Source organism: Zalophus californianus, chromosome 1 (assembly GCF_009762305.2).
Source record: "Zalophus californianus isolate mZalCal1 chromosome 1, mZalCal1.pri.v2, whole genome shotgun sequence".
Taxonomy (NCBI): Eukaryota; Metazoa; Chordata; class Mammalia; order Carnivora; family Otariidae; genus Zalophus; species Zalophus californianus.
The window spans coordinates 119,359,902-119,383,826 of record NC_045595.1 but is presented as its reverse complement, the minus strand read 5'-3'; positions in this window follow the sequence as shown (position 1 = coordinate 119,383,826).

Here is a 23,925-nt window from a genome sequence, read left to right as displayed (position 1 = left end):
TTTGATTGTTTACTATGTGCAGATTGTCTACTGTTATCTGTTATGAGTCATATTTTCATGTGGTTTACACAGAAGTGAACTGTCCCTGTTCTCATACAACTTATAAGAAAATCAATATATGTACGTAGACTGCATAGATGAAGTTGATGAGGAAGAGTTGGTCAAGGGAGGCAGAATAGGAGGTACTATATAATACCTCATCTAAAGGACAGTGAAGATCTGAACCAAGTCCAAGACAGGGGGCCTGTTAAGAATGAGGGGGGGAAATCGGAGGGGGAGATGAACCATGAGAGATGATGGACTCTGAAAAACAAACTGAGGGTTCTAGAGGGGAGAGGGGTGGGAGGATGGGTTAGCCTGGTGATGGGTATTAAAGAGGGCATGTTCTGCATAGAGCACTGGGTGTTATACATAAACAATGAATCATGGAACACTACATCAAAAATTAATGATGCAATGTATGGTGATTAACATAACAATAAACATTAAAAAAATAAAAAAGAATGAGTTGTATTTGAAACAGTCTTCTATGGTATAATCAACAGGAATTTTGGGTTAGTTGGTTATGGAGAGGGGGAGAGAGTTGATGTAATTCGCAAATTACTGAAGTTTCTACCTTGGAACAATTTTGTATATTCAGTCTGAAACCTAATTTTTGTTTAAGGTACCTAATTATTGTTTACATGGTACATAAGGCATTTTTGGTACATGTTTAAAACCAAACAAAACCCTCTTAAACACTTTGGTCCAAATTTAATAAAATGATACTTGCATTTTTGTAATTGCAAAAATGAAAACCAACTGAAATACTTCTACAAGAATCCAAATTTTCTTGGTACAGGTGGCCAGATGTATATTTGAGTGCTGACAGGCAGAAATAATTTAGCAAAATACAAAAACAAACCTTTCATTTTTCAGTGTTTGATTCCTCAGTAGTATTCATAAAATTTCCAAACCATTTCCAGGTGATATTGTAAAGATAAATTGTTCTCAAAATATTTTTTAAAATAGAAAAAGATACAGGAAAGACAATTGAAATATCAAAACATTTTTTAAATGAGATGTAACCATTTTTAAATATATTTCACATGTAAATACATCCTCTAAATACTACAGAGGGTAAATTATTCAATCCTGGAAAATTATAGAACACTTATGAAAGAAATTGCAGATGACACGAAGAAATGGAAAAACATTCCATGCTCATGGTTTGGAAGAAAAAATTTGTTAAAAGGTCTATACTACCCAAAGCAATCTATGCATTTAATGCAATGCCTATCAAAATATCACCAGCATTTTTCACAGAGCTAGAACAACAAAAAAAAAGTCCTAAAATTTGTATGGAACCACAAAAGACCCTGAAGAGCCAAAGCAATCTTGAAAAAGAACAAACATGGAGGCATCAGGATTCCGGATTTCAAGCTATATTACAAATCTGTAGTCATCAAAACAGTATGGTACTGGCACAAAAACAGACACAGAGATCAAGGGAACAGAACGGAAAACCCAGAAATGGACCCACAATATGGTCAACTCATCTTTAACAAAGCAAGAAAGAAGGTCCAGTGGGAAAAAGACAGTCTTTTCAACAAATGATGCTGGGAAAACTGGATAGCCACATGCAAAACAAAATGGAACTAGACCATTTTCTTACACCATACACAAAAATAAATTTAAAATAGATCCAAGACCTATATGTGAGATAGGAAGCTATCAAAATCCTAGAGGAGAACACAGGCACCAACCTCTTTGACATCGACTATTGCAACTTCTTAGTAGACACATCTGCTGAGGCAAAGGAAGCAAAAAGAAAAATGAACCATTGGAACTTTGCCAAAGTAAAAAGTTTCTGCACAGCAAAGGAACCAGTCAACAAAAGTAAAAGGGAACCTACCAAATGGGAGCAAATATTTGCAAATGACATATCTGATAAAGGGTTAGTATCTAAAATCTATAAAGGACTTACCAACTCAGCACTCAAAAAACATAATGAACTTAAGAAATGGGCAGAAGACATGAATAGGCATTTTTCCAAAGACATCCAGATGGCTAATAGACACATAAAGAGATGCTCAACATCACTCATTATTAGGGAAATGCAAATCAAAACAACAATGAGATACCACCTGACACCTGTCAGAATGGCTAAAATTAACACAGAAAGCAAAAGGTGTTGGCAAGTATGAGGAGAAAGGGAAACCCTCTTACACTGTTGGTGGGGTTGCAAACTGGTGCAGTCATTCTGGAAAACAGTGTGTATCATGGTTCCTCAAAAAGTTAAAAATAGAACTACCGTATGTCTCAGCAATTGCACTACTAGATATTTACCTAAAGGATACAAAGATACTGATTCAATATGTGTACCCTGATGTTTATAGTGGCAGTATCAACAATAGCCAAATTATGGAAAGAGCCCAAATGGCCACCGGCAGATGAATGCATAAGGACTGGGTGGCATATATATACAATAGAATAATATTCAGCCATCAAAAAAGAATGAAATCTTGCCATTTGCAGCGATATGAATGGAACTAGAGTGTATTACGTGAAGCAAAATAAGTCAGTGAAAGAGAGATACCATATGACTTCACTCATGTGAAATTTAAGAAACAAAACAGATTAACATGGGGAGAGAAAAAGAAAGGTCAACCATAGAGCAGACCCTCAACCATAAAGAACAAGCTGAAGATTACTGCAGGGGAGGTGGGAAGGGGATGGGTTAAATAGGTGATGCATATTAAGGAAGGCATTTGCTGTGATGAGCACTGAGCACTATATATAAGTGATGAATCACTAGATTCTACATCTGAAACTAATATTACACTGTGTTAACTGGAAGTTAAACAAAAACTTGAAGATAAAAAATATTCAATCCTCACTATCTATAAATTTGTAGTGTGCTTTGATATTCATAGACTGGATTTCTCAGCAAACTTTTTTCCCCCATATCTTAGGCTAACGAAGCTCCAACATTTAGAAATTGAAGGGCATTAAAGATCATTTTGCCTAGTCCTTCAGTTTAGCAGATGTGAAAACATGAATTCAGAGGAACTAAATTCCTACAATTGAATGGTATGATTTTCCAAAGACAAGCAGCTCATTTTTATAGAGCTGGGACTGGAACCCAGATCTGCTGATTCCCTAATCCTGAGATCTAAAGGACTATGTAACTTAGTAAAGTTCTCCTTGGGATTGCCTTGGGATTTTTAGACCAAATTAGTTTTAACATAAGAGTATTAGTTATTTCATCTGTGAGCAAGCAGTTTGACAAAGCTCATGAAGTTGAAACTATTATTGAAGTTATTCATCTTTCCAAATTTTAGATTTCTTTTGTGACATTAAAACAGTTCTAAATTACCCCGTGATGTAATTTTATATTGTATCACTCTAAAGTAACTTCACCTTACCAGTTCTAAAACTCTCAGTGTTTTCCTGATCACAATACTCTGAAATTATCTGTTGTTTTAGCTTCTTATTGTCTTTCCACTAAACATACTGTAGATTTCATAAAAGCAGGGACTTGTCTGCTCTGTTTGTTGCAGTAACACAAGAACTTAGAATAGTGGATATAGTTGACAATACATATTTTTCAATAAATAGCTTCAGTGATTTATTGAATTTTTTAAAAATTCATTCTAATTACTGAAATAGAAATGACTGGTTTCAAAACCATGACTGTGAGTTATCTTTAAACATTACATTAAAAAGACTTTTCAAGCGAGTAAATCTTAAAGTGTTACTTAAAAATATACTAATATCAATACTAACATTAATAAAAAACAATGTTTCCTTACACCAGGTTCAAGGTATTTGTGTAACTGAACCCATGTTCATTTGCCCAATGTCCAGCAAAGCCAATTACTGAGTCATGGAGTATGCAGTAAGGAAAGGGTTTATTTGAGAGGCAGCCAAACAAGGGGAGGAGACAGCAAGCTTCAAATCCACCTTCCAGAAAGGAAGAGAGTCAGGGAAATTCAGAGGCAAACAAAAAAAGGTCTGGATAAAATGTTGCAGTTGCCCTTCTTAGTCCAAATAAACCTTTGGTTAAGCGTTCCAATCACCACTGTCTTTTCATCATTCCTCATTCTTGAGGCAATTAGGATGATGACCCCTTTAGTTACTTCCTGCTGAAATAGGGTGAAGATCAGGGTTAGAGGAATGGAACCCTTCTACACTCATTTATATATATTCTTTAGTTCCAGTTTGAAACCCAACATTCTAAATTACCAAGATGTTTGTCCTTTGGTTAATTTTATCTGGAGGCTTAGGGGAGATTTGTTGCAACCAAGTAGCTTGTTGCACTTATCAATTAATTTCTTTGGACCAGCTCTCCTGCATAGTTTTAGGTCCATCACTGGCTCGCTGGTCCAAGCAGGATTCTTTTTGATGTTCCCCTTGCTGACAGGGTATAGGGAACCTGTGGATTCTTGTAACTTGAGTGTGATGAATCCACAACTTAATTCCCTTATAGTTTTACTGAAAAATTGGGTGATTAACAGCAACTCATAAAGGTCTTGTCCAACAAAGTTGGAGTTGACTCCCTGGGTGCTTGCTCTTCCAAGTCTTTAATAAGGTAGCATAAGGGCACATCTGTGGGGTAAACCTACTGAAACAAATTTATGTACTGAATGTACCTGATAGTGTTTAATTCTCCATGCCCCATCAGGAACTCCTAAGTAATGGAAAGAGTGTCAAAAAAAGTCTTCCATATCACATTTCATAGGGGCTTAAACCAAGTTTACTTCTAGCGGCCATTCTTACCTGAAGCAGGATAAACAATATGGCTTCCCTCCCCCCCAACCCGGAGTTAATTTGCTTTCATGGCCTATCTTTGCCAAAGTTCATTTTTTCCCCCATTTTTCCAGGTTGCTAGGGGTCCCAAGAAGGGTAATTTCCATTGAATGGCCAAGGCATTGGAGATTGCTTGGGCAATTTTGCCATAAATTATGCTCCACTGCCACTCTGAATGGTTAGAGGCAATCCAAGCCTAGGAATGATTTTGCTTAAAAGTTATAACAACTTCTGAGGCTTTCTCTGAATGGAATGGAAAAGCTTCAACTCAACTTATAAAGGTGTCTACAAATACCAGCAAATATCTGAGTGAAATCATATGGAATTTGTCTTTCTCAGTCTGACTTATTTCACTTATAATACCATCTAGGTCTATGCATGTTGTTGCAAATGGCAACGTCTCATCCTTTTTTTTTTTTATGGTGAAAAAATGAACAGACCAAACAAAGCAGAATCAGACATATAAATACAAATGATTGTTGCCAGGGGGGAGGGGTTGTGGGAGGATGGGCAAAATGGGTGAAGGAGAGTAGAAAATACAGGCTTCCAGATGTGGAATAACTTATGGTTATAAAAGGAACAGCACAGGAAATATAGTCAATGATATTGGAATAGCATTGTACAGTGACAGTAGCTACACTAGAAGTGAGAATAGCATAAGGTATAGAGATGTTGAGTCTCACCTGAAACTCACGTATGTCAACTATACTTAGATTAAAAGGTTAAAAATATATTAGCAAATATTGAAAACTACATGTTTTTGGCTCCATGATAAAGTCTGCCCATCTTCTCTAGCTGTGGTGCCTCTAAGTTGTATACTTTTTAGAATCCAGTTTTAGGATTTTTTTTTTAGCACAAAAACCACATTTTTAAAACAGCTCTCTGAAGATTGGGACCCGTAATATATTTCTGGATCCCCTAAAGAATAGCATCTTACCCATAATGGGTGCTTTGGTGAATATGGTTAATTATTTCTTCCATAAGAAATTCTGGGATAAGGATTCATTATATTTTCAGCCATCTTTAGTGCCAGCATGGCGTCCAAGTCCCTATTCCTTAAATCATCTTGGGTCTTCTGGAAAATACTGGAGTTGATATTTAGTTAAGTGTGATGTCTGGTACCAAAGCCATTATAGAGTTTTGGAGTCTTGTACAGACTGCCAGCTTGGCAGCTTGATCTGCCCAATTGTTCTGGTGTCCTCATCAGTGGACAAGATCTGATGAGTCACCACTCTATCCAGTTCTCTACTTGATCCATAAAACTGTCCCCAACCATGAACATCCCAAAGCCAGGATTTTACAGTTGTGGATCCATCAAATCAGGACAGCTGGAATAAACTTGTTCAATTATCTGTAGATATCTGGTGATCTTTCTGAATAGCCTGTACAGAAACAGGCATGAAGATTGTCTAAACATGGGCCGTTGAGGCCATTTTCCTCTGAAGATTACCTCAAGTTGTCTAGCTTCAAGTGGCAGGGCTTCAGGAAAAAGAGCACTTTTAGTTTTCAATGATTCTAAGTAAAGAGAATGGGAGAAAATTGGAAACTTTAGTTTCAAGAGTCATAGCCAGACACTAGAGGATATTAGAATTTAGGATTCAGTCCAGGTGTACAGGCAAACACTCAAAGAAAGTTAAACAGAACTAGGATCTAACATTCGCAAAGGTGTGTTATTGAAACATGGTTCTCTAAAATCATTCTCATTTCCACCAAAGATAGTCAAATTAAAACTAATCTGTTTATAAGTCCAATTTTAACAAATTTGACCTATTTACATAAGCACAGCAAGAATGATTGGCCACGTAGTCCTTTTTTAAAATCTGACAAAGTTGCAAATTTCCATAAGGAATTTCAAATTGAACTTTTAAGAGCCTCTTGAGACTAAGAAGCCAAGCCAAATACTTGCCATCAGATTTTTGCCTGCAGTATCTATAGATGTGGGTGAATTCCTCTTTTTTCAAGGTCACCATAATATCCTGAGGATCCTGTACCTGCCAGGAAGTGACCCTTTCTACTCACCTGGTAAAGCTGCTAGAAACCTATAAGCAAGGTACTTTCTGATTTTTACAAGGGGCTTCAGAGTTTCCATATATCAACCTTAATTCCCTAAAGCTGTCCGATCATATCGGAGTCTATGCATATCTCTTTAAATATGACATTCCAGTCAAAGCTTTAGTAATATGACCAACATTTCCAATAGTGTTCTGTCATAAGGAGAACATATTTTTATAGAACTTAGGCAAATAAGTGCATTGCCATGAAAATTTAAGAATACTCACTGAAAGTTTCTGAATTCTGGAGGGGAAAAGAGTATTTGTTACCATATTTCTTTAAGTCATAGATAGCTTATGAGAAACAATTTCCTTAAATCTGGAAGAGCAAACAGACAGCCAGTAGTGTTTTCAATGAGAGTCATTTTTTTTCATATTCTTTAATAATCCTTGGAGATATTGGCTTAATAGTCCTTTTACACAGCAACCTGAATGTTTAGCTCTTTGGTAGTTTGCCAAAGTTGATAAAATTGAAACCCTTAGCATCTTCTTTGGATGTTTCTGTTCTTAATTCTAACCTTGCTCCTGCCTCTATTAGACAAATCAGAGATTCCAGCTCCCTAGCAGTGATCGGTAAGCTATTTAACCACTGGCTCTGTTTCCAGAGCTCAGGGTAAAAATCTTGAGGAATTTGATCAACTTCTGTGGATAGCCTTGGATAGACATATTGCTGAGCGTAACAGTGTACTTTCTCAATAGCTGGTGGAAAATTAGATCAATTTTTTTCTCCAGGAACTACTTTTAATCTTTCTGATAATGATTTCTGAAGTATTTGAATCTTGACCAGCTACCACGGCACTGCTAACAGTTCTTTGCTTTCCAGCTTTCATTGTAATCACATGTTCAGAGTGTAAGTGGTTATGATCCTTATTTGGGGTGTCACCTGCATATTTTTGGCTTCCTTCAAAGAGTGCTCATGATAAACATGCCCTAAAAAATTCATGATCAAAAATGATAGAGTGAGTTGACAATCAGTCTAAAATGGTTTTCTTCAGCTTGAATCTCTTGGATAGCATAAAGTGCTTCATGCTTACATACATCTTTGGAAGCCTTTGTTTTCTGTCCTTTGCTATTGCTAACAGAATTTGCTTCAATGTACAAAAGGAATCTACAGCATCTGAGACTTTGACAACTCTTCTTCCTCAATTCAATCAATCCCGTGTCTGTTTGAATGCAGTTTTCTAATTAGTTCTAGAAATTATTGCAGACCTGTAGTTGTCAGAATCTATGAATTTCCTTAAGGCAGAAACACATTTGCAAGAGCATTAGAGTAAAACAGTAACTGTAAATGACAAGACTCAAAGATGGCCATGGTTCATTACAGTGCAATTGACATGGAAATTTGGTTATTTCTATGACACATACCACCTCAGTAATTATACAAGGACATATCAAAACCTTAGGAAATTCTGGAACAATGATAGCATTCACCCATAAAATATAACCCAGGAAGGCTTATCATCACTTGACAGTGCTTCCCATGTAATTTGACATACCAAATAAAGAAGTCTAATTAATCAAAAAGCCCTTATTCATAAGTTGAATTTTGAGAATTTTGTCTGAAATATCAGGTTTTAAAGCACATGGCTAAATAGGATTACAGATCATAAAATTTACTTAGCAAAAGTGGCAATAAGAGATTCTAAAGGCAAATGCAGAGGGTTATATAGTTAAGTTTTTTTAATGAGAAGATTCAACTATCTGAAGTAGAGACTGAATAAAGACAAAACAGACATTTTGTTTTCTAGGTAGATTAGATTGATTTTTAGACTTAGTCAAGATAAATAAAAACCCTTGTTCACAATTTAATAGTCTTAAGACTGTCATTTTAACAGGGAGAAAAACCCAACTACAATCTTATACTCATGTACTTCTGATATTAAAACTCATTCCAACAAGATGGATTTTTAAAGAAACCTTATGGAATCCCTCCATTTTCTTTCCTATCACTCACCTGTTGATAAACACTTAATTGGGACAAGGACATCCAGGACACTGCATGGATCTGTGTTCTTATGGGGGAGGTTGAAATGTAATCAAAGTCTCCATCAGGAAGGAAGGACTCTCAGCTGTGGGATGCTGCCAAAACTCTCAACTCTGATACCATTGGGGATTACCTGTACTGAAGACAGCTGTGTCTCCAATGTCATGTCCTCTTCCCAGGTGGTCACATCCAATGACTTATAAAAGTTCAGCCTCTTTCCCTATTTAAGATGGTTCATGAAGGGTAATCCAACTTCTGGAACTTCTCAGAGACTCATTTAAGCTTCTGTTGATACTGTATCACTGTTCAACTTCTGCCTAACCTTGCTTTTTTTAGTCTCCCTTCTTTTCCCCAGGTGTTGATCATTCCCTAATAAGTTTTATATACCATTCTCCATACATGCACAAAATTCCTTTCCAAAGGTTTCCTTCTTATAAACCTCTACAACTTTTGTTTTTACATTCATTCAGCTTTGGTCCTAAGTTTTTCCTCTTTAACCAGTCTCACTTTCCTTGCATATTGAGTTGTTTCCCTCATTATTTCCAGTGGTCTTAATTATACTTTTATACTTATTAAAAGTTTACCTGTTTCTGTTCTTAGATTACCCATAAAACTTCATAGAACTTCATAATGCACTAGACAAAGTTCAAGGTTTTTTTTTCTTATAAATTTTGCATTGGAGGTAACATGAATGTATTTGACTTACAGTAAGCATAGGCAGAATAAAAGTTTTATATGTAACGTTGATAATTTAAGACATTTTAATTAAAGCAACCTTAAATTAGCTTTTTTTTTAAAAAAAGATTTTATTTATCTGACAGACAGCGAGAGGGAACACAAGCAGGGGGAGTGGGAGAGGGAGAAGCAGGCTTCCCGCCGAGCAGGAAGCCCGATGCGAGGCTCGATCCCAGGACCCTGGGATCATGACCTGAGCCGAAGGCAGACGCTTAATGACTGAGCCACCCAGGCGCCCCTTAAATTAGCTTTAATACCAAGTATTTTCCCAGATCATGTGAACTTGTAAAACATTTAGATTAGTTTCTAGCTTTCTAAGATTTAGAATGCCCAATTCTTACAAGTGTTTACCTTTAAACCAACTAAATAGAGCCCTTTTACAAATTGTTATCTGTACCATCCAGAGGTAGAATAAATCTTTCATTTACAATATACATGGACACACATACAAATACACAAACAAGATACAAGCAAAATCTTAAAGGCCCAATTTCCAGGTATCTCCCTTTTACAACAAAAATCTTGTTGCAAGATGGTAGTATAATTTATGGAGCCATTAATTGGTCAATTTTCACTGGAGTCTAATATTGTGGCCAAGCAGTGCTGCAAAAAATGCCCAGCTTTGGAGAATATAGTCCGAAGGGCTGCCTGTGGGGATCAAATTGTCATTTCCCATTTCTCAATTAGAACATGGCAAATTTTATTCAGATACCAAAAGCCACAGCAACAAAACAACCAAATGAAGCCATAGTGTCTCTTGTGAGCATTAGTTCCTCCCCGAAAGTCAGGACTTTAGCAACTAAACCAAATGGCTTCCTACTTTCTAGTTCCTCCCTAAAAGTCAGAGCTTCACTGACTGAACCAAACAGCTTTCTAGACAGACTTTTCTTAATCAAAAAAGAAAAAAAGCTAAGAGAACCCAGATTGCCTATTTGGAGGCAACGAAATGGGACGAAGAAAGTTAAGCCAAACCAAACGGGAGGAAGAAATAAGTTCATGTGCTGTTGCACATGAAATACTCACCAAGAGAGGTCTGTCCAAACCAAAACCAAAAACTGTTTCCTTGCCACAAGATTTAACTTTAGCACCGAAGGTTGGAGGTCCCCAGTGGCGGTATGTGGGGGAGGGGCAGAACAGCCCGTAGGACAAAGAGCCTAGGCAGCTGCTTGACCTGTTACCAGACTCCTGTTACTGGCTGGAGCCTGACAAATCACTGGCAACGAGCTCCTGGTTTTGGCTGGTCAAATTTGTAACCAAACGCATTTGTCTGCCAGATATCAAACGCAACCAATTACTGAGACATCGAGTATACAGCAAGAGAAGGGTTTATTCGAGAGACAGCCAAACAAGGAAATGGGAGGGCAAACCTCAAATCCACCTTCCCAAAGGAGGAGAGTCACAGGGAAATTTAAAGGCAAATGAAAAGTTCTGGGCAAAAAGTTGCAGCTGCACTTGTTAGTCTGCAGCTATGCTTATTAGTCCCGTTAACCCTTTGGGCACTGGACTCACTGTGCTATTATTGTGTAGAGTGTGTATTCAATAAATTCTTGTCAAATAGTAGAAAATATTGTTAACATAATAACCGATAGAAAGTTATGATTTCCTGGTTTCTTATTATAAAACATACTAAGAAACACACAAGACATAATTCAAAACCATTAGTCCCTTTAAAATAAAGTAGACCAATATTTTTAGGAAACCATATCATTGGAAATGTTTTCCATTGCAAGTAAACAGGTATCTAACAGTAACTTAAAAAATAAAATTTTATGGGCGCCTGGGTAGCTCAGGTCACGATCCCAGGGTTCTGGGATCGAGCCCCGCATCGGGCTCTCTGCTCAGGGAGAAGCCTGCTTCTCCCTTTCCCACTCCCCCTGCTTGTGTTCCCGCTCTTGCTGTGTCTCTCTCTGTCAAATAAATAAATAAAATCTTTTAAAAAAAGAAATTAAAAAAATTCTTTTGATAACATAACAGAAAATCTAGAGTTAATCCTTTCTTTTGGCATTTTTGTCAGTGACTTAAATATCACTGCTAAGTATGTCTCTGGACATTTTTTTCATGATCACAAGATGGCTACTTCACTTTAAAGCACCATACCTATATTCAGTGATGAAGAACGTGAAAGTAGGAATGTTAAAAAGCCTGAAGGAGTCACATCTATCCCCTTTATCACCAAAGAAAAATCGCTGGAAGAAATCGTCTCAACAGGTTTTGTCTTACTGGCCAAGACTTAATTACTTGATCACATCAATCTGCAAAAGAGGACAGTAAAGTACGGTATGCAATGTTACAGTTAATTTAGACCAATTACAAACCATTGCTTAGAGTTGGCCCCATTGTTGCTTCAAAACAGAGTCGACTACAGACCTATTTCTTCCATGAATATAGATTCAAAAATTCTCAACATAATATTGACAAATTGAGTCCAACAGCCTATAAGAAGAATTATACACTGTGGCCAAGTGGGATTTATTATAGGTGTGCAACGCTGGTTTAACATTTGAAAACTAATTAGTGTAATCCATCACACCAACAGATGAAAGAAGAAATATCAAATGATGATAGATGCAGAAAAATCATTTAGTAAAATTTAACACTCATTAATGACAAAATATCAAAAAAAAGAGGAATAGAGGGGAACTTCATCAAATTGATAAAGAACATCTACAAAAATCCCCTATAGCTAATGTTATACTTAATGGCAAGAAACTAGAAATTTCCCCACTAGTATCAGGAAGATGGCAAAAATGTCCCCTCTCACCATTCATTTTCAACATTGTACTGTAAGTCCCAGCTAATGCAATAAGACAAAAAATTACAGCAAGTTATTTTGTGTATGTAGAAAACTGAATTCTAATGTTTATATAAAAAGGCAATAGACTCAGAATAGTCAATAACCTAATTATTGAAGGAAAAAATAAAGTGAAAAATATATAGATACCATGCAACTTCAAGACATACTGTAAATTTCCAGTTATCAAGTCAACGAATTATTGGTGAAAGAATAAATAGATCAATAATTCAGAAGAGAGCCCAGAAATATACCCATACAAATACAGTTAACTAATTTTTGACAAAGGAGCAAAGGAACTACAATGGAGAAAGGATAGTCTTTTCAACAAATGTTGCTGAACAATTGTATATCCACATGCAAAAAAATATCTCAACACACGAATCTTATATATTTCAAAAAAATTAACTCAAAATGAATCACAGACTAAATGTAAAATGTAAAACTAAAAACTTCAAGAAGCAAATATAGGAGAAAATCCAGATGAACTTGGTTTGATAATGACTTTCTTTATATAACTCCAAAAGCACTATTCATGAAAGAAAAAATTGATAAGCTGGACTTTATGAAAAACAAAAGCAATCAAACAAAACTTCTCTGTGAAAGACATAGTCAAGAGAATGAGAAGACAAGACATAAACTGGGAGGAAACATTTGCAAAAGACACGTCTGAGAAAAGACTATTATCCCAAATATACAAAAAAAACCCTCTTAAAACTCAGTAATAAGAGAAACTCAATTAAAAGGTGGACAAAATATCTGAACAAATACCTTAAAATAAGACACACAGCAAATAAGCATGTGAAAGAATGCTCAACATCATATGTCATTTAGAAATAGCAAATTAAAACAGTGAGATACCACCACACACCTTTTAGAATGGTCAAAACCCCAAACACTTAGAACACCAAATACTGGCAAGGTTGTGGAGAAACAGGAACTCTCAGTCCTTGCTGGTAGGAATACATAATGTATAGCTACTTTGGAAGCCAATTTGTTAGTTTCTTGTGAAACTGAGCATATGATTCAGCAATTGTGATCCTTGGTATTTACCCAAAGGAGTTGAAAACTTATGTCTATACTCAGTAATTACTAATATCAACAAAATAAAATGGTCTTATTTCTCCAATTGATTCTGTTGTTTAAAGATACATACTAAAACATTCATGGATTGAAGTCATATTGTGTCTGATATTAGGTTCAAATAACCTTGCTAGTGGTTGAAGTTGGGAGTTAAGTCTGGATTCAGATAAAACAACATTGACTATGATCTGGTCACTGTTGAAACTGGGTAATGGATAGAGAGAGAGTTCATTAGATTATTGTGGATAACTTTGTATATGTCTGAAATTTGCCAGAAATTGGTAGATTTTTTCCCTGAGGTTCATATTCTCTTTTGAAGTCATGTTTAAATTGTATTATGTTTAATTTCTATTTTTGGAAATGATTGTTGTTGGTGAGAAATAAACTCTTAACAAGGCCTTCACTGATTTGAAGGTAAAATCAAGATTGTTTTCTGGAAAAGGGACATAGAAGTTAATGGCTTAATTAAAATTATCTAATTTATTTTAAGTCTTTCTAGTCTAATTTCTTTCTAATTATGCCAAAATACTTGGTAATACCTTTGATCTTATTGCTACTTTGACATACAATGGCCTTCCTAAAGAAACATTATCAGTTTGTGAAGACAGTTATGAGTTGGCAAAATGTGATCTGTGGTAAAAACTCGTAATTGTCTAAGGTTAGATGACTGGGTAAGGTGACAAGGGGAAATCAGGACATTTTTTGTGGAATATGTAAATATCTCTTGGGAATTTCCAAAACTACATGGGGAAAAGCAATCTTATAAGCCCTTGAACTCCCAGAGATCAAGCAAGTTGTAGACTCAGAGGTTACTTTTGTGTGTTTTTTAATGGGCCACTAAAGAAATGTGTGACCATGGAAGGGGCAGACTAGATAACTGGTAATATAGCATTAATTTTTAATTTATTATTGCATTCTCTAAAGATAAATCAGGAACATCCACTCAAAGTAACTTGTTATTTTCACGATGTAACTACTTCTTCCTAAAAAAAAAAAATTGGTAAATCAAAACTATCAGCATTCGATGGCTTTATAGCTCAGCTTGTATGGTGATACATATTCATTAAATTTTATAAAATTATAAAGGAATATATCTCAAAGATTTTATATGAATAATTTTCTTAGGATACTAAATGGCAAGGCAACAGTTTACCAGTTTTGTTTGAAATTTAAGTATGCCTCGAAATAGCACCTGAGAATTCTTTCTATGAACTAGCAATCCATGGAGCAGTTCTTAGTCACATATCATATCAATTCAAAAAGATTGTGGCTAGCAGCATTTAGGTCTACCAAATAACGTGCCCTGAGTTTGAAGATAGTTAATAAACTGTGTATCTGAGAAAAAGCATTGAATTTCATTTCTAACACTTTAAACATAGATCAAAATAAAGTTGGATTAAAGCCAGTATAAATCACAGTAGAATCTGTAATTATATATTATGTATCTCATTTTCTGATATCTTTAAATATCAGAAAACTCCCCTTGTGGATGCTGTGTGTATTGAAGAAGGAAATATATATATATATTTTGGATGTTGAGTGCTTTATGGATCAGTAAGCCACATGTCATAACAAAGTTCAAAAACGCTTAGTAGTAGATTGGTATGAGATGAGAGGTGGAAATAATAAAATTAGTTTTTCTTTTAAATTTCCAGCCTGCATACTATAAATGGGATTTATAGTGTATAATTTTATAAGTTGAAATAACTGTATCACATATATGTATTTTATTTTACATATTTAGTTATACATATTAGTTACTTTAGAGTATTAATATTTCATTCACATCTTTACTTATGTTACCTTTAATAGCCATGTTGGTCAATATTTTACAAATTACAGATACCATCTTTTTAATTCCATTTTTTGGAGGAAAGGGTGTTTATATATATATATATATATATATATATATATATATATATATGATTATTTAGTTTTAGAGACAGAGAGAGTGTGAGTCGGAGGAGGGTCAGAGGAAGAGGAAGAGGGAAGAATCTCAAGCAGACTCCCTGCAGAGCCGATGCAGGGCTCAATCTCACAACCCCGAGACCATGACCTGAACTGAAATCAAGAGTTAGACGCTTAACCAACTGAGTCACCCAGGCACCCTGTAAGGGTGTTATTTAATACAATTAATGTAATCCACTCATTGATTCAACGAATATTCCTAACTCATCTTATGCTAGAACCGCTCTAGACCCTAGAGTTAAAGCAGTACACACATAGAAAAAATTCTTTCATGAATTACATGTGCTGTTGGGAGAGAGATATTAAACACACACAAACACCTATGCATACACATACATACATACATAGCAGGTGAAGATAAGTATTATGACAAGAAAAAAAGCAGAGTAATATTAAGGGGAATGATGATGAGGTCTATTTTATATCAAGGAACAAGAATTATCTCTCTGATTGGTAATATTTGACAGTTTTAATCTATCTAAGAGCTGATATTTAATGTTTTCTTTTCCTCTCCAAAAAACAAATTAACTATAGAGAAGATACAGATGGATACCAGAGGGGAGGTAGGTGTAGGAATGGGTGAAATAGGTGAAGGGAATTAAGAGTACACTATCTTGATGAGCACTGAATAATATATGGAACTGCCAAGAATCACTATGTTGTACCCCAGAAACTAATATAACACTGTATGTTAAATACACTGGGATTAAAATTTTAAAAAGTTAAAGTTGTTTATTTTCTACAGAACATTGAGTTAGGTCTGTTTTTTTTTTTTTTTCCCAATCCACTCTGAAAATTTGTCTTTTGATTGTATTTAGACTATTATCCTTAAAAGTGATTGTTAATATAATTTGATTAATATCCACCACATGTATAACTATTATTCTATTTATTTCATTTTTTGTTTCTTTTTTCTTTTATTTCTCTTTCTTTAGAAGGTTTTAATTGTGCATTTTGTATGACTCCATTTTTCTCTTCTCTTAGTTTTCTTTAATGGCTTCCCTAAGTTTGCAATATAATGTTTTCAACTAATGTAAGTCCACCTTCAAATAACATTATACCACTTCACATTTAGTTCCTGTATCATATGAGAGAATTCTCTCATTTCCTTCTATTTTGTGTAGCATTACTATCATTCATCTTATTTTGCCATATGCTATCATCATAGATACATTGCTATTATTGTTACTTTTAATATTTCTATATTAGGCAATTATGAATAAAAAGTTAAATATTTTATTTTACCTTCAATTATTCCTTCTCAGATGTTCTTTCTTCCTTTTTGTAGATCTGAGTTTCTGATGAGTATCATTTTTCTTCTCCCCAAAGAATCTTTTACCAGCTTTAGCAGAGAAAGTCTGCAAGTGATAAATTCCCTGGTGATAAATTTTTGTTTGTCTGAGAAGCTCTTCATTTATTCTTCACATTCAAGGGATCATTTCTCTAGGCATAGAATTCTCAGATTTTTTTTAACATCAAATATTTCACTCTAGTTTCTTTTTACTTTCATAGTTTCCTATTAGCAGTCTATGTTAATTTGCATCCTTATTTCTTTTTTGGTAAAGTATAATTTTTCTTCTTGACTTCTTCTGCTCCATCTTCTATATGGTATGTGATATTCCAATTATGTGTATGTTCACTGTTAAAAATTGTCCCACAGTTCTTATATGATCCATCTTTTTTTGTAAAAAACTATTTCTTCTCTTTTCATTTCAGTTTGGGACATTTCTCTTGATCTGTCCTTAAGCTCTCTGATTCTTACTTTGTTCGATTTGAGTCTACTGATGACTGCACTGAAAGAAGGAACTCTTCATTTATGTTACAGTATTTTTCTATTTCTAGTATTTCCTTCTAATTCTTACAGTAACAATCTTTCTTCTTACATTATACACTTATTTTTGCACATTGTGTGTATTTTTTCTCAATTATAGCTCTTAACATATTAATCACAGATATTTGAAGTTCTCTGAGAATTCCAAAGTCTATGTCATGTCTGAGTCTGGTTCTGGTGATTGCCCTCTGTCTTCTGTGTTTTTTCTTGCCTTTTGACATGTCTTGCAATTTATTCTGGAAGCTGAACAGTTTGTATCCGGTAATAGAAATGGAAGTAAATAGATCTCTAGCGTGAAGATTTATGTTAGGCTGGCTATGAGTTAGTTTTCAATGTTTGCTATGGCTCTAAGTGCCAGAAGCTTCAAGTTCTTCTAAGGTCCTGTTTCTATGTCTCCTTTTTACTTCAGGCTTCCCCAAGTACTATAACTCAGAGCACCTGCGTCTTGCATCTCCTACTGTTATTATACTGAAGCCCTATTGATGTGGCAGTAAGAAGTGGAGGGTAAGAAGAACTCTATAACCTTATGACTATCTCTGTCTTTTATGGGCCTATCTTTTGTTAATTCTGCTCCCCCAGATTAATGTACAACTACATATCTTGGTTTTATGTTCCCTTTTCCAGGAGAAAAAAAAAATGCTATTGGGGGCTGCAGTGGTAGAAATGTGCTTCCCCAGGTGGGATAAGGCTTTGGTAAGATATTTCCTCTATAGAGTAAACCTTTGTTATTAATAATGCTGTAGGAATATTTCACATTTATTCTTCTGCTCCTACCAGAGCCACAAGAGGATCTTTTTAACTCTGCACCATCAGAACCTCGGTGGGGTTCATGAAAATAAAACACAAAAAAGTGTGGAGATATCCCTAAATCTGTGACATCCAGGAGTTTCTCATTCTCAAGCTTGTCCACATCCAGCTTCCAGAAATTCATTAATTTTACCATTTAATTGGATTTTTCTCCATTTAAGCAGATTGTGACTGCAACTCTCTGTATCCACCAATCCTCCAAGATTTTGTAGCTGTTGTTTGCCCAAGACCTCAGTTTTCTGATGCGTGCAATGTAAGTCATTGTTTTTCAGTTTGTCTGTCTTTTTCTGACCTTGCCATAGAAGTGATGATTTTCAAGTTCCTCACATTTTAAACTGAAAACAGCAGGTTGAATTTTAAGAGCTAATAAGCAGAAAACAGATTATAGGGGGCTAGTATGGAAACAAGTGTGATTTTAAGAGGCAGTTGCATTTTGGCTATATTTCAAAGAAAGTTTTGCATGGGGGCGGGGAGAAATATGTATCAAAGATGATATCAAAGTTTTAAATCTGAGTAATAGAACTGAGTTGCCATTTACTCTCATTAGGGAATGACAGAAGGAAGCAAAATTTTGTGTGTTGGCAAAAGAGAAACAAACAAAAAAATTGCCGCCTACCAACTTGGAGTGGCCTGCCTCTTTCTTTGGTTTCTTTCTTTTTTCTTTTTTTTTTTTTTAAAGATTTTATTTATTTATTTGAGAGAGAGAGAGAATGAGAGATAGAAAGCACGAGAGGGAAGAGGGTCAGAGGGAGAAGCAGACTCCCTGCTGAGCAGGAAGCCCGATGTGGGACTCGATCCCGGGACTCCAGGATCATGACCTGAGCTGAAGGCAGTCGTTTAACCAACTGAGCCACCCAGGCGCCCTTCTTTGGTTTCTTTCTACCTTCTGAGCACAGGGGCCAATTTCAGATTACAACAAGGAAGCTCTAGGGAGAGTTATGAACCAACATTGCTGAGAACTAAAAATCCTTCTTTCAAAGACTGAATTCATCATAACTTCATTTTAGGTATGAAGAAGAGTAAAAGTAATTAAATTTGAACAGAGAAATGCTTTGCAAACCAGGGTCATTCTCACTGTTCTTTAGTTCAGCAAATTATCACTTAAGATATGTTTTCTCTTTAAATTCCTCTAAAGCTATAAATGACAAAAAAATAACTACTTCTGACTACACACTGATTATTTTAAATGCTAGTTATAAATTTTATGTTTCTTTCTCCATCACCAAATTTGTAATTATATTGCAATAAACTTAGTTTGTATTGTGATCTAATGTTTTCTATAAATTGGACAATGATGGCAAACATCTTTTAGAGGTTTCCGAAAGTTCATCTGTAAATTTGAAAGCAAATGATAAGGGTATATTATAAAAAATAATCCCAGTTTAATGAAGCTGAAACTTTCTTCCAGTCTTATTCTGAGACCTTCAGCTGCAGAAATACACTCTTAATTATTTAACTACATCAGTTTCTAGTGTTACTTAGAGGATGGAGACTATGTATTCTTAAGTTTAACACATGTATTTAGTTTAATACTGCATTTAATTTGCATAGCTAATTATGACCCTCATGGAATATATTATATACACATCAAAATATAAAAAATTAAATAATCTTTCAGAATACATGTTGAAACAGTTACATTATTTTGTAAAATTCCAATTCATTGTGTTTACATTTCATATTATTTGATACATAATTTCAGCATCTAGATAATTCTCTATTTCTCATTCTAAGTATTTTCTCTCATACTGCTTCCTTGGTTGGAAATATATTTAGATTACCTTAGTTAAAGGCCTAGTTATGAAGAGAAAAGAGAAACGAAGGGCCTGGAATAGACAAGCTTTAGCAGTGAAATGGAACCAGAGAGTTGAATATTGTGCATTTTTCTCTTTCTCCTTTTCTACCTCCCTTTTACTGTCTTCCCTGCTATTTCCAATAAATCCTATCCATCCTTATTCAAATGTTTTCAAACCCCTGGTTTTCATGGTAAAATGATCAATTAATATGGCCAAGCCTTGCCCTCCTACATTTAAGAAACTGGCACAGAGAAGGTATAGTCCTTGAACAAAATTCTATAATCCCTAAAATGGATGCCACTCAGTCCATTTGGATGAGATTTTTTTCCCTTAAAACAGTCAACTGTGGCATAACATGATAATGTTGAGTTTGAGTAGCACTAATCTTCTTTTAGCCATTGCCATGGATAGGAGTAATAGAAAGGATTATTTCTAAAATGGTCTTCGTAATTATATTTCTAAAATGATATGGTGATTAAGGATAAATGTATGGAATTGTTTGGACACAAAGGATTCATTGTGATATTCCTCTCTAGTTAAAACTAAAATTAAAACCAAATTGCATTAAAATAAAATTAAAACAATCACTGTTTTCAGTTTTTTTCAAGAAAGTATCAGAGCAAACTAAAATATAAATTACTTCCAAGATGAGGGGAGAAAGGGTACATGCCTATTTCCAATTGACCAGATGTAGACCTGAAGAGACAAGAAGAGTAAGAGTTCACGTGGTGATATCTTAATCTTTGTCCTTATAGTCACTTAGATGGGTTACTTAAATAGTTCCTTTCATAATACTCTGACAGAATCTGTGTGGAATGGACTACTGTGTGTCCTGGTGCTAAACATAAAAGCCATAAATGATCAGATGGAGATGAACATATCAAAATATTGCAGTGTGAAAATATCTGGAAAAAGGCTAATACTTTCCTACTAAATGCATAAATGCATTCCTCTCCTTCTTATGGACACTTACTAAATGTTAAATTGTAACATTGCGAGTATGTTAGGAAATGGGTACACTGCCCTCCCCCAACATTCCCAGGAAGCAAGAGAAATCTTTAGAACTCACAGCATTCATTCACTCATCTGTTCACTTACAAACAAGCAGTTTAAAGTACCTAGGTTTAGAGACAGGTAACTTTTTAAGCATTGCAGTTTTAACATGATAATTATTTGACTTTGGGTATGCTACTCAACTTTTCTGTGCATCACTATTCTTGTCTACAAAAAGAAGATAATAATATCCTCTTAGGAGATGTATTTTTAAAATTATATAAAATGTTTTCAAAGTTCCTGGCACTTAATATGTGATCAAACAAATGCAATGATTGTGATTAGCTTTATCATTAATCATCATCACAATCATCATCAATTATTTATTAAGTAATCACTATGGGGAGTGATAAGTGATACTGGGAAATAATGATAAATCATATAATTTTCTCTGTTCAAGCTATTCATGCAGAAACCTTCATCTTCTAATAGCTCACGATAGATCTAACCTACAGAATTCTCATGGATGACCCCTTATACGGAGTGTTGAGTTTACACTGCCATTCATATGACAGAAATTTAGAACAAGTGAACCAATTGTGATGTGCTCAGATTCAAGTTTCCCATTACTGACTCACATCTTCACAAATCTCCAGCTTCATTAATTTGTTGTAGGTCCTTTGGTCTTTTCCCCTTTTGTCCACAGAGGCACTCTCTATGGTTGAACAAACTTTCACACCAAACACTGAAGTTATAAGTGAACAAAGGTACATTTCTCATATTTTGGATGAGAATATTTCTTATACCATGGATGTTTAAAATGTTTCTCTGCCTGAGGTCCAAGCAACTGTTTCTAACTATCATTTGTTTTTTGCAGTTCCACTGCGCTGACATACTACAAGCAGTTTTAAAGTGTAACTAACTATACTTAGCTTCTCGGAAGGTACTTGTTTTCTGCTATTGTAATAAGCTATCTGTAATGAACCATGCCTTGTAGCTATGAAAAGGCATCAGCCCCAGTGGTTTCATTGGCATTTCTGTCTGCCAGCAGAAAGCAACATAAGAAATAATAAGACAAAACAAAATTGCAATAAAAAAATCACAAAATATTATTACTAAAGTGTTTTTCTCCCCTGGGCAGAACAAAATCAAATATCATAAGGCAAGGTTAACATAATTTTATAAATCCTCATCTTCCCTGATATACCAATTCATTTAGAAGTTAATGTATATTTTCTTCTTTCCTGCGGTTGTAACAATACTTTAGAAACAGATAGCTTACCTGCATATGTATGTGTATAGAGATCTCATTTAGTATCTTTTATAATATTTATGTTATATATCCATTTAACTCTAAACACATGCAACTGCTTTGTACTTTGCAGTGTTTGATCATATGCAATTGTAATGCATTTATGATGGATTACAAAATATATTAGTCAGTATTATTTCTGAAAAGCAATATACTCTAATGGATATTAGTTGATCAAAAATATTCTAAATAGAGATGAGTATTATTTTTTTATCTCTTTCTCCATAAAGCAACAGAGAAAACAACATGCAACTTTAAAATTGATATTATTGGTAGAATTTACACTTTGTATTTCAAATGATTATTTTTATGTTCACTCCAACATGTACATATGAAGTTTCTTCATTTAAAAATAGTAAAAAAATAAGAGCAAAAAGTTTATTTGCTTTTTAAAAAATAGGCTAACATATTTATTGATAGCTATTGGACTGCTCAGTTATTTTGAGTTCAGAACAAACTCAGTGTGATTGTTTTTCTTTCCCAATTGATGAGAGGCCTCCAAGCAGGACTTTGTATCCAGATTAATAAACTGGTTGTCTCCAATTAGCTGTGCTTGGCGAAGGTAGATCAGGGGCTTAATAAGTTAATTAGTGTAAAAATCTATGCCACTTTGGCATAGTCATCAACCATTCCTATGCCCTACTTACTATTTTTATATACCCCCATGAAATATCCAAAGAGAAACCACAGAGAATTCTCATTATCGGCTTTTGCAGACTCCCCAATGTATCCTCAACACACTGGTATTTCTCTCTACTGGGCCTCAGCTTAGACTCTTCACTACATCTGGAATGCAAAGTCATCACCCCTATCTAAAAAGAAATCACTGCTTCTTCTTCCAGCCTAACTAAAAGACACATCCACATAAGACTTTCTCACTTGGGGGGCGCCTGGGTGGCTCAGATGGTTAAGCGTCTGCCTTCGGCTCAGGTCATGATCCCAGGGTCCTGGGATCGAGCCCCGCATCAGGCTCCCTGCTCCTTGGGAGCCTGCTTCTCCCTCTGCCTCTCTCTCTCTCCCTCTCTTTCTCTGTCTCTCATGAATAAATAAATAAGATCTTTAAAAAAAAAAAGACTTTCTCCCGTGGGAATGAAACTTTTTCCTCTACTATTTGTCTGCAGTATTGTGTTTATTTATAATGTACAACATTTTGTCTTCTACAATAGGTAGTGTATACATGTTTGCTTTCAATATTATGTGTAATCTCCATAAATTCATTTTTAAAATTTGCAAAGATTAGCATTCAATAAATGCCTTTGGAAAAATGATGTAAATATCATTTTTGCATAAATGTGGAAACTGGGGTTAGGAGCTTTAAGTAACAATATAAGATTACTTTTCTAGTAATAAATTGGTAGGAACAAAATTCAGGTTGCCTGGCCATCAATCTTTTCCACCTTCTGGAATCGACTTCATCCTATAACTATTTTTCACACCCTGTGCATATTTAGATTCTGCTTCCTACTAAATTGTTACCAGCAATCCTCACTTTCAATAAAACTAAGGAGGTAAGTTTATAAAGGATGTGCATAAAAAGTTAGATTTTAGGGACACCTGGGTGGCCCAGATGGTTAAGGGTCTGCCTTTGGCTCAGGTCATGATCCCAGGGTCCTGTGATCGAGTCCCACATCCGGCTCCTTGCTCAGTGGGGAGCTTGCTTCTCCCTCTGCCTGTAACTCCCTCTGCTTGTGCTCCCTTTCTGTCTCTCTGACAAGTAAATAAAATCTTTTTAAAAAAGTTAGATTTTATATTGGGGGCATTGTTCACTCTTGGTACACTCTTA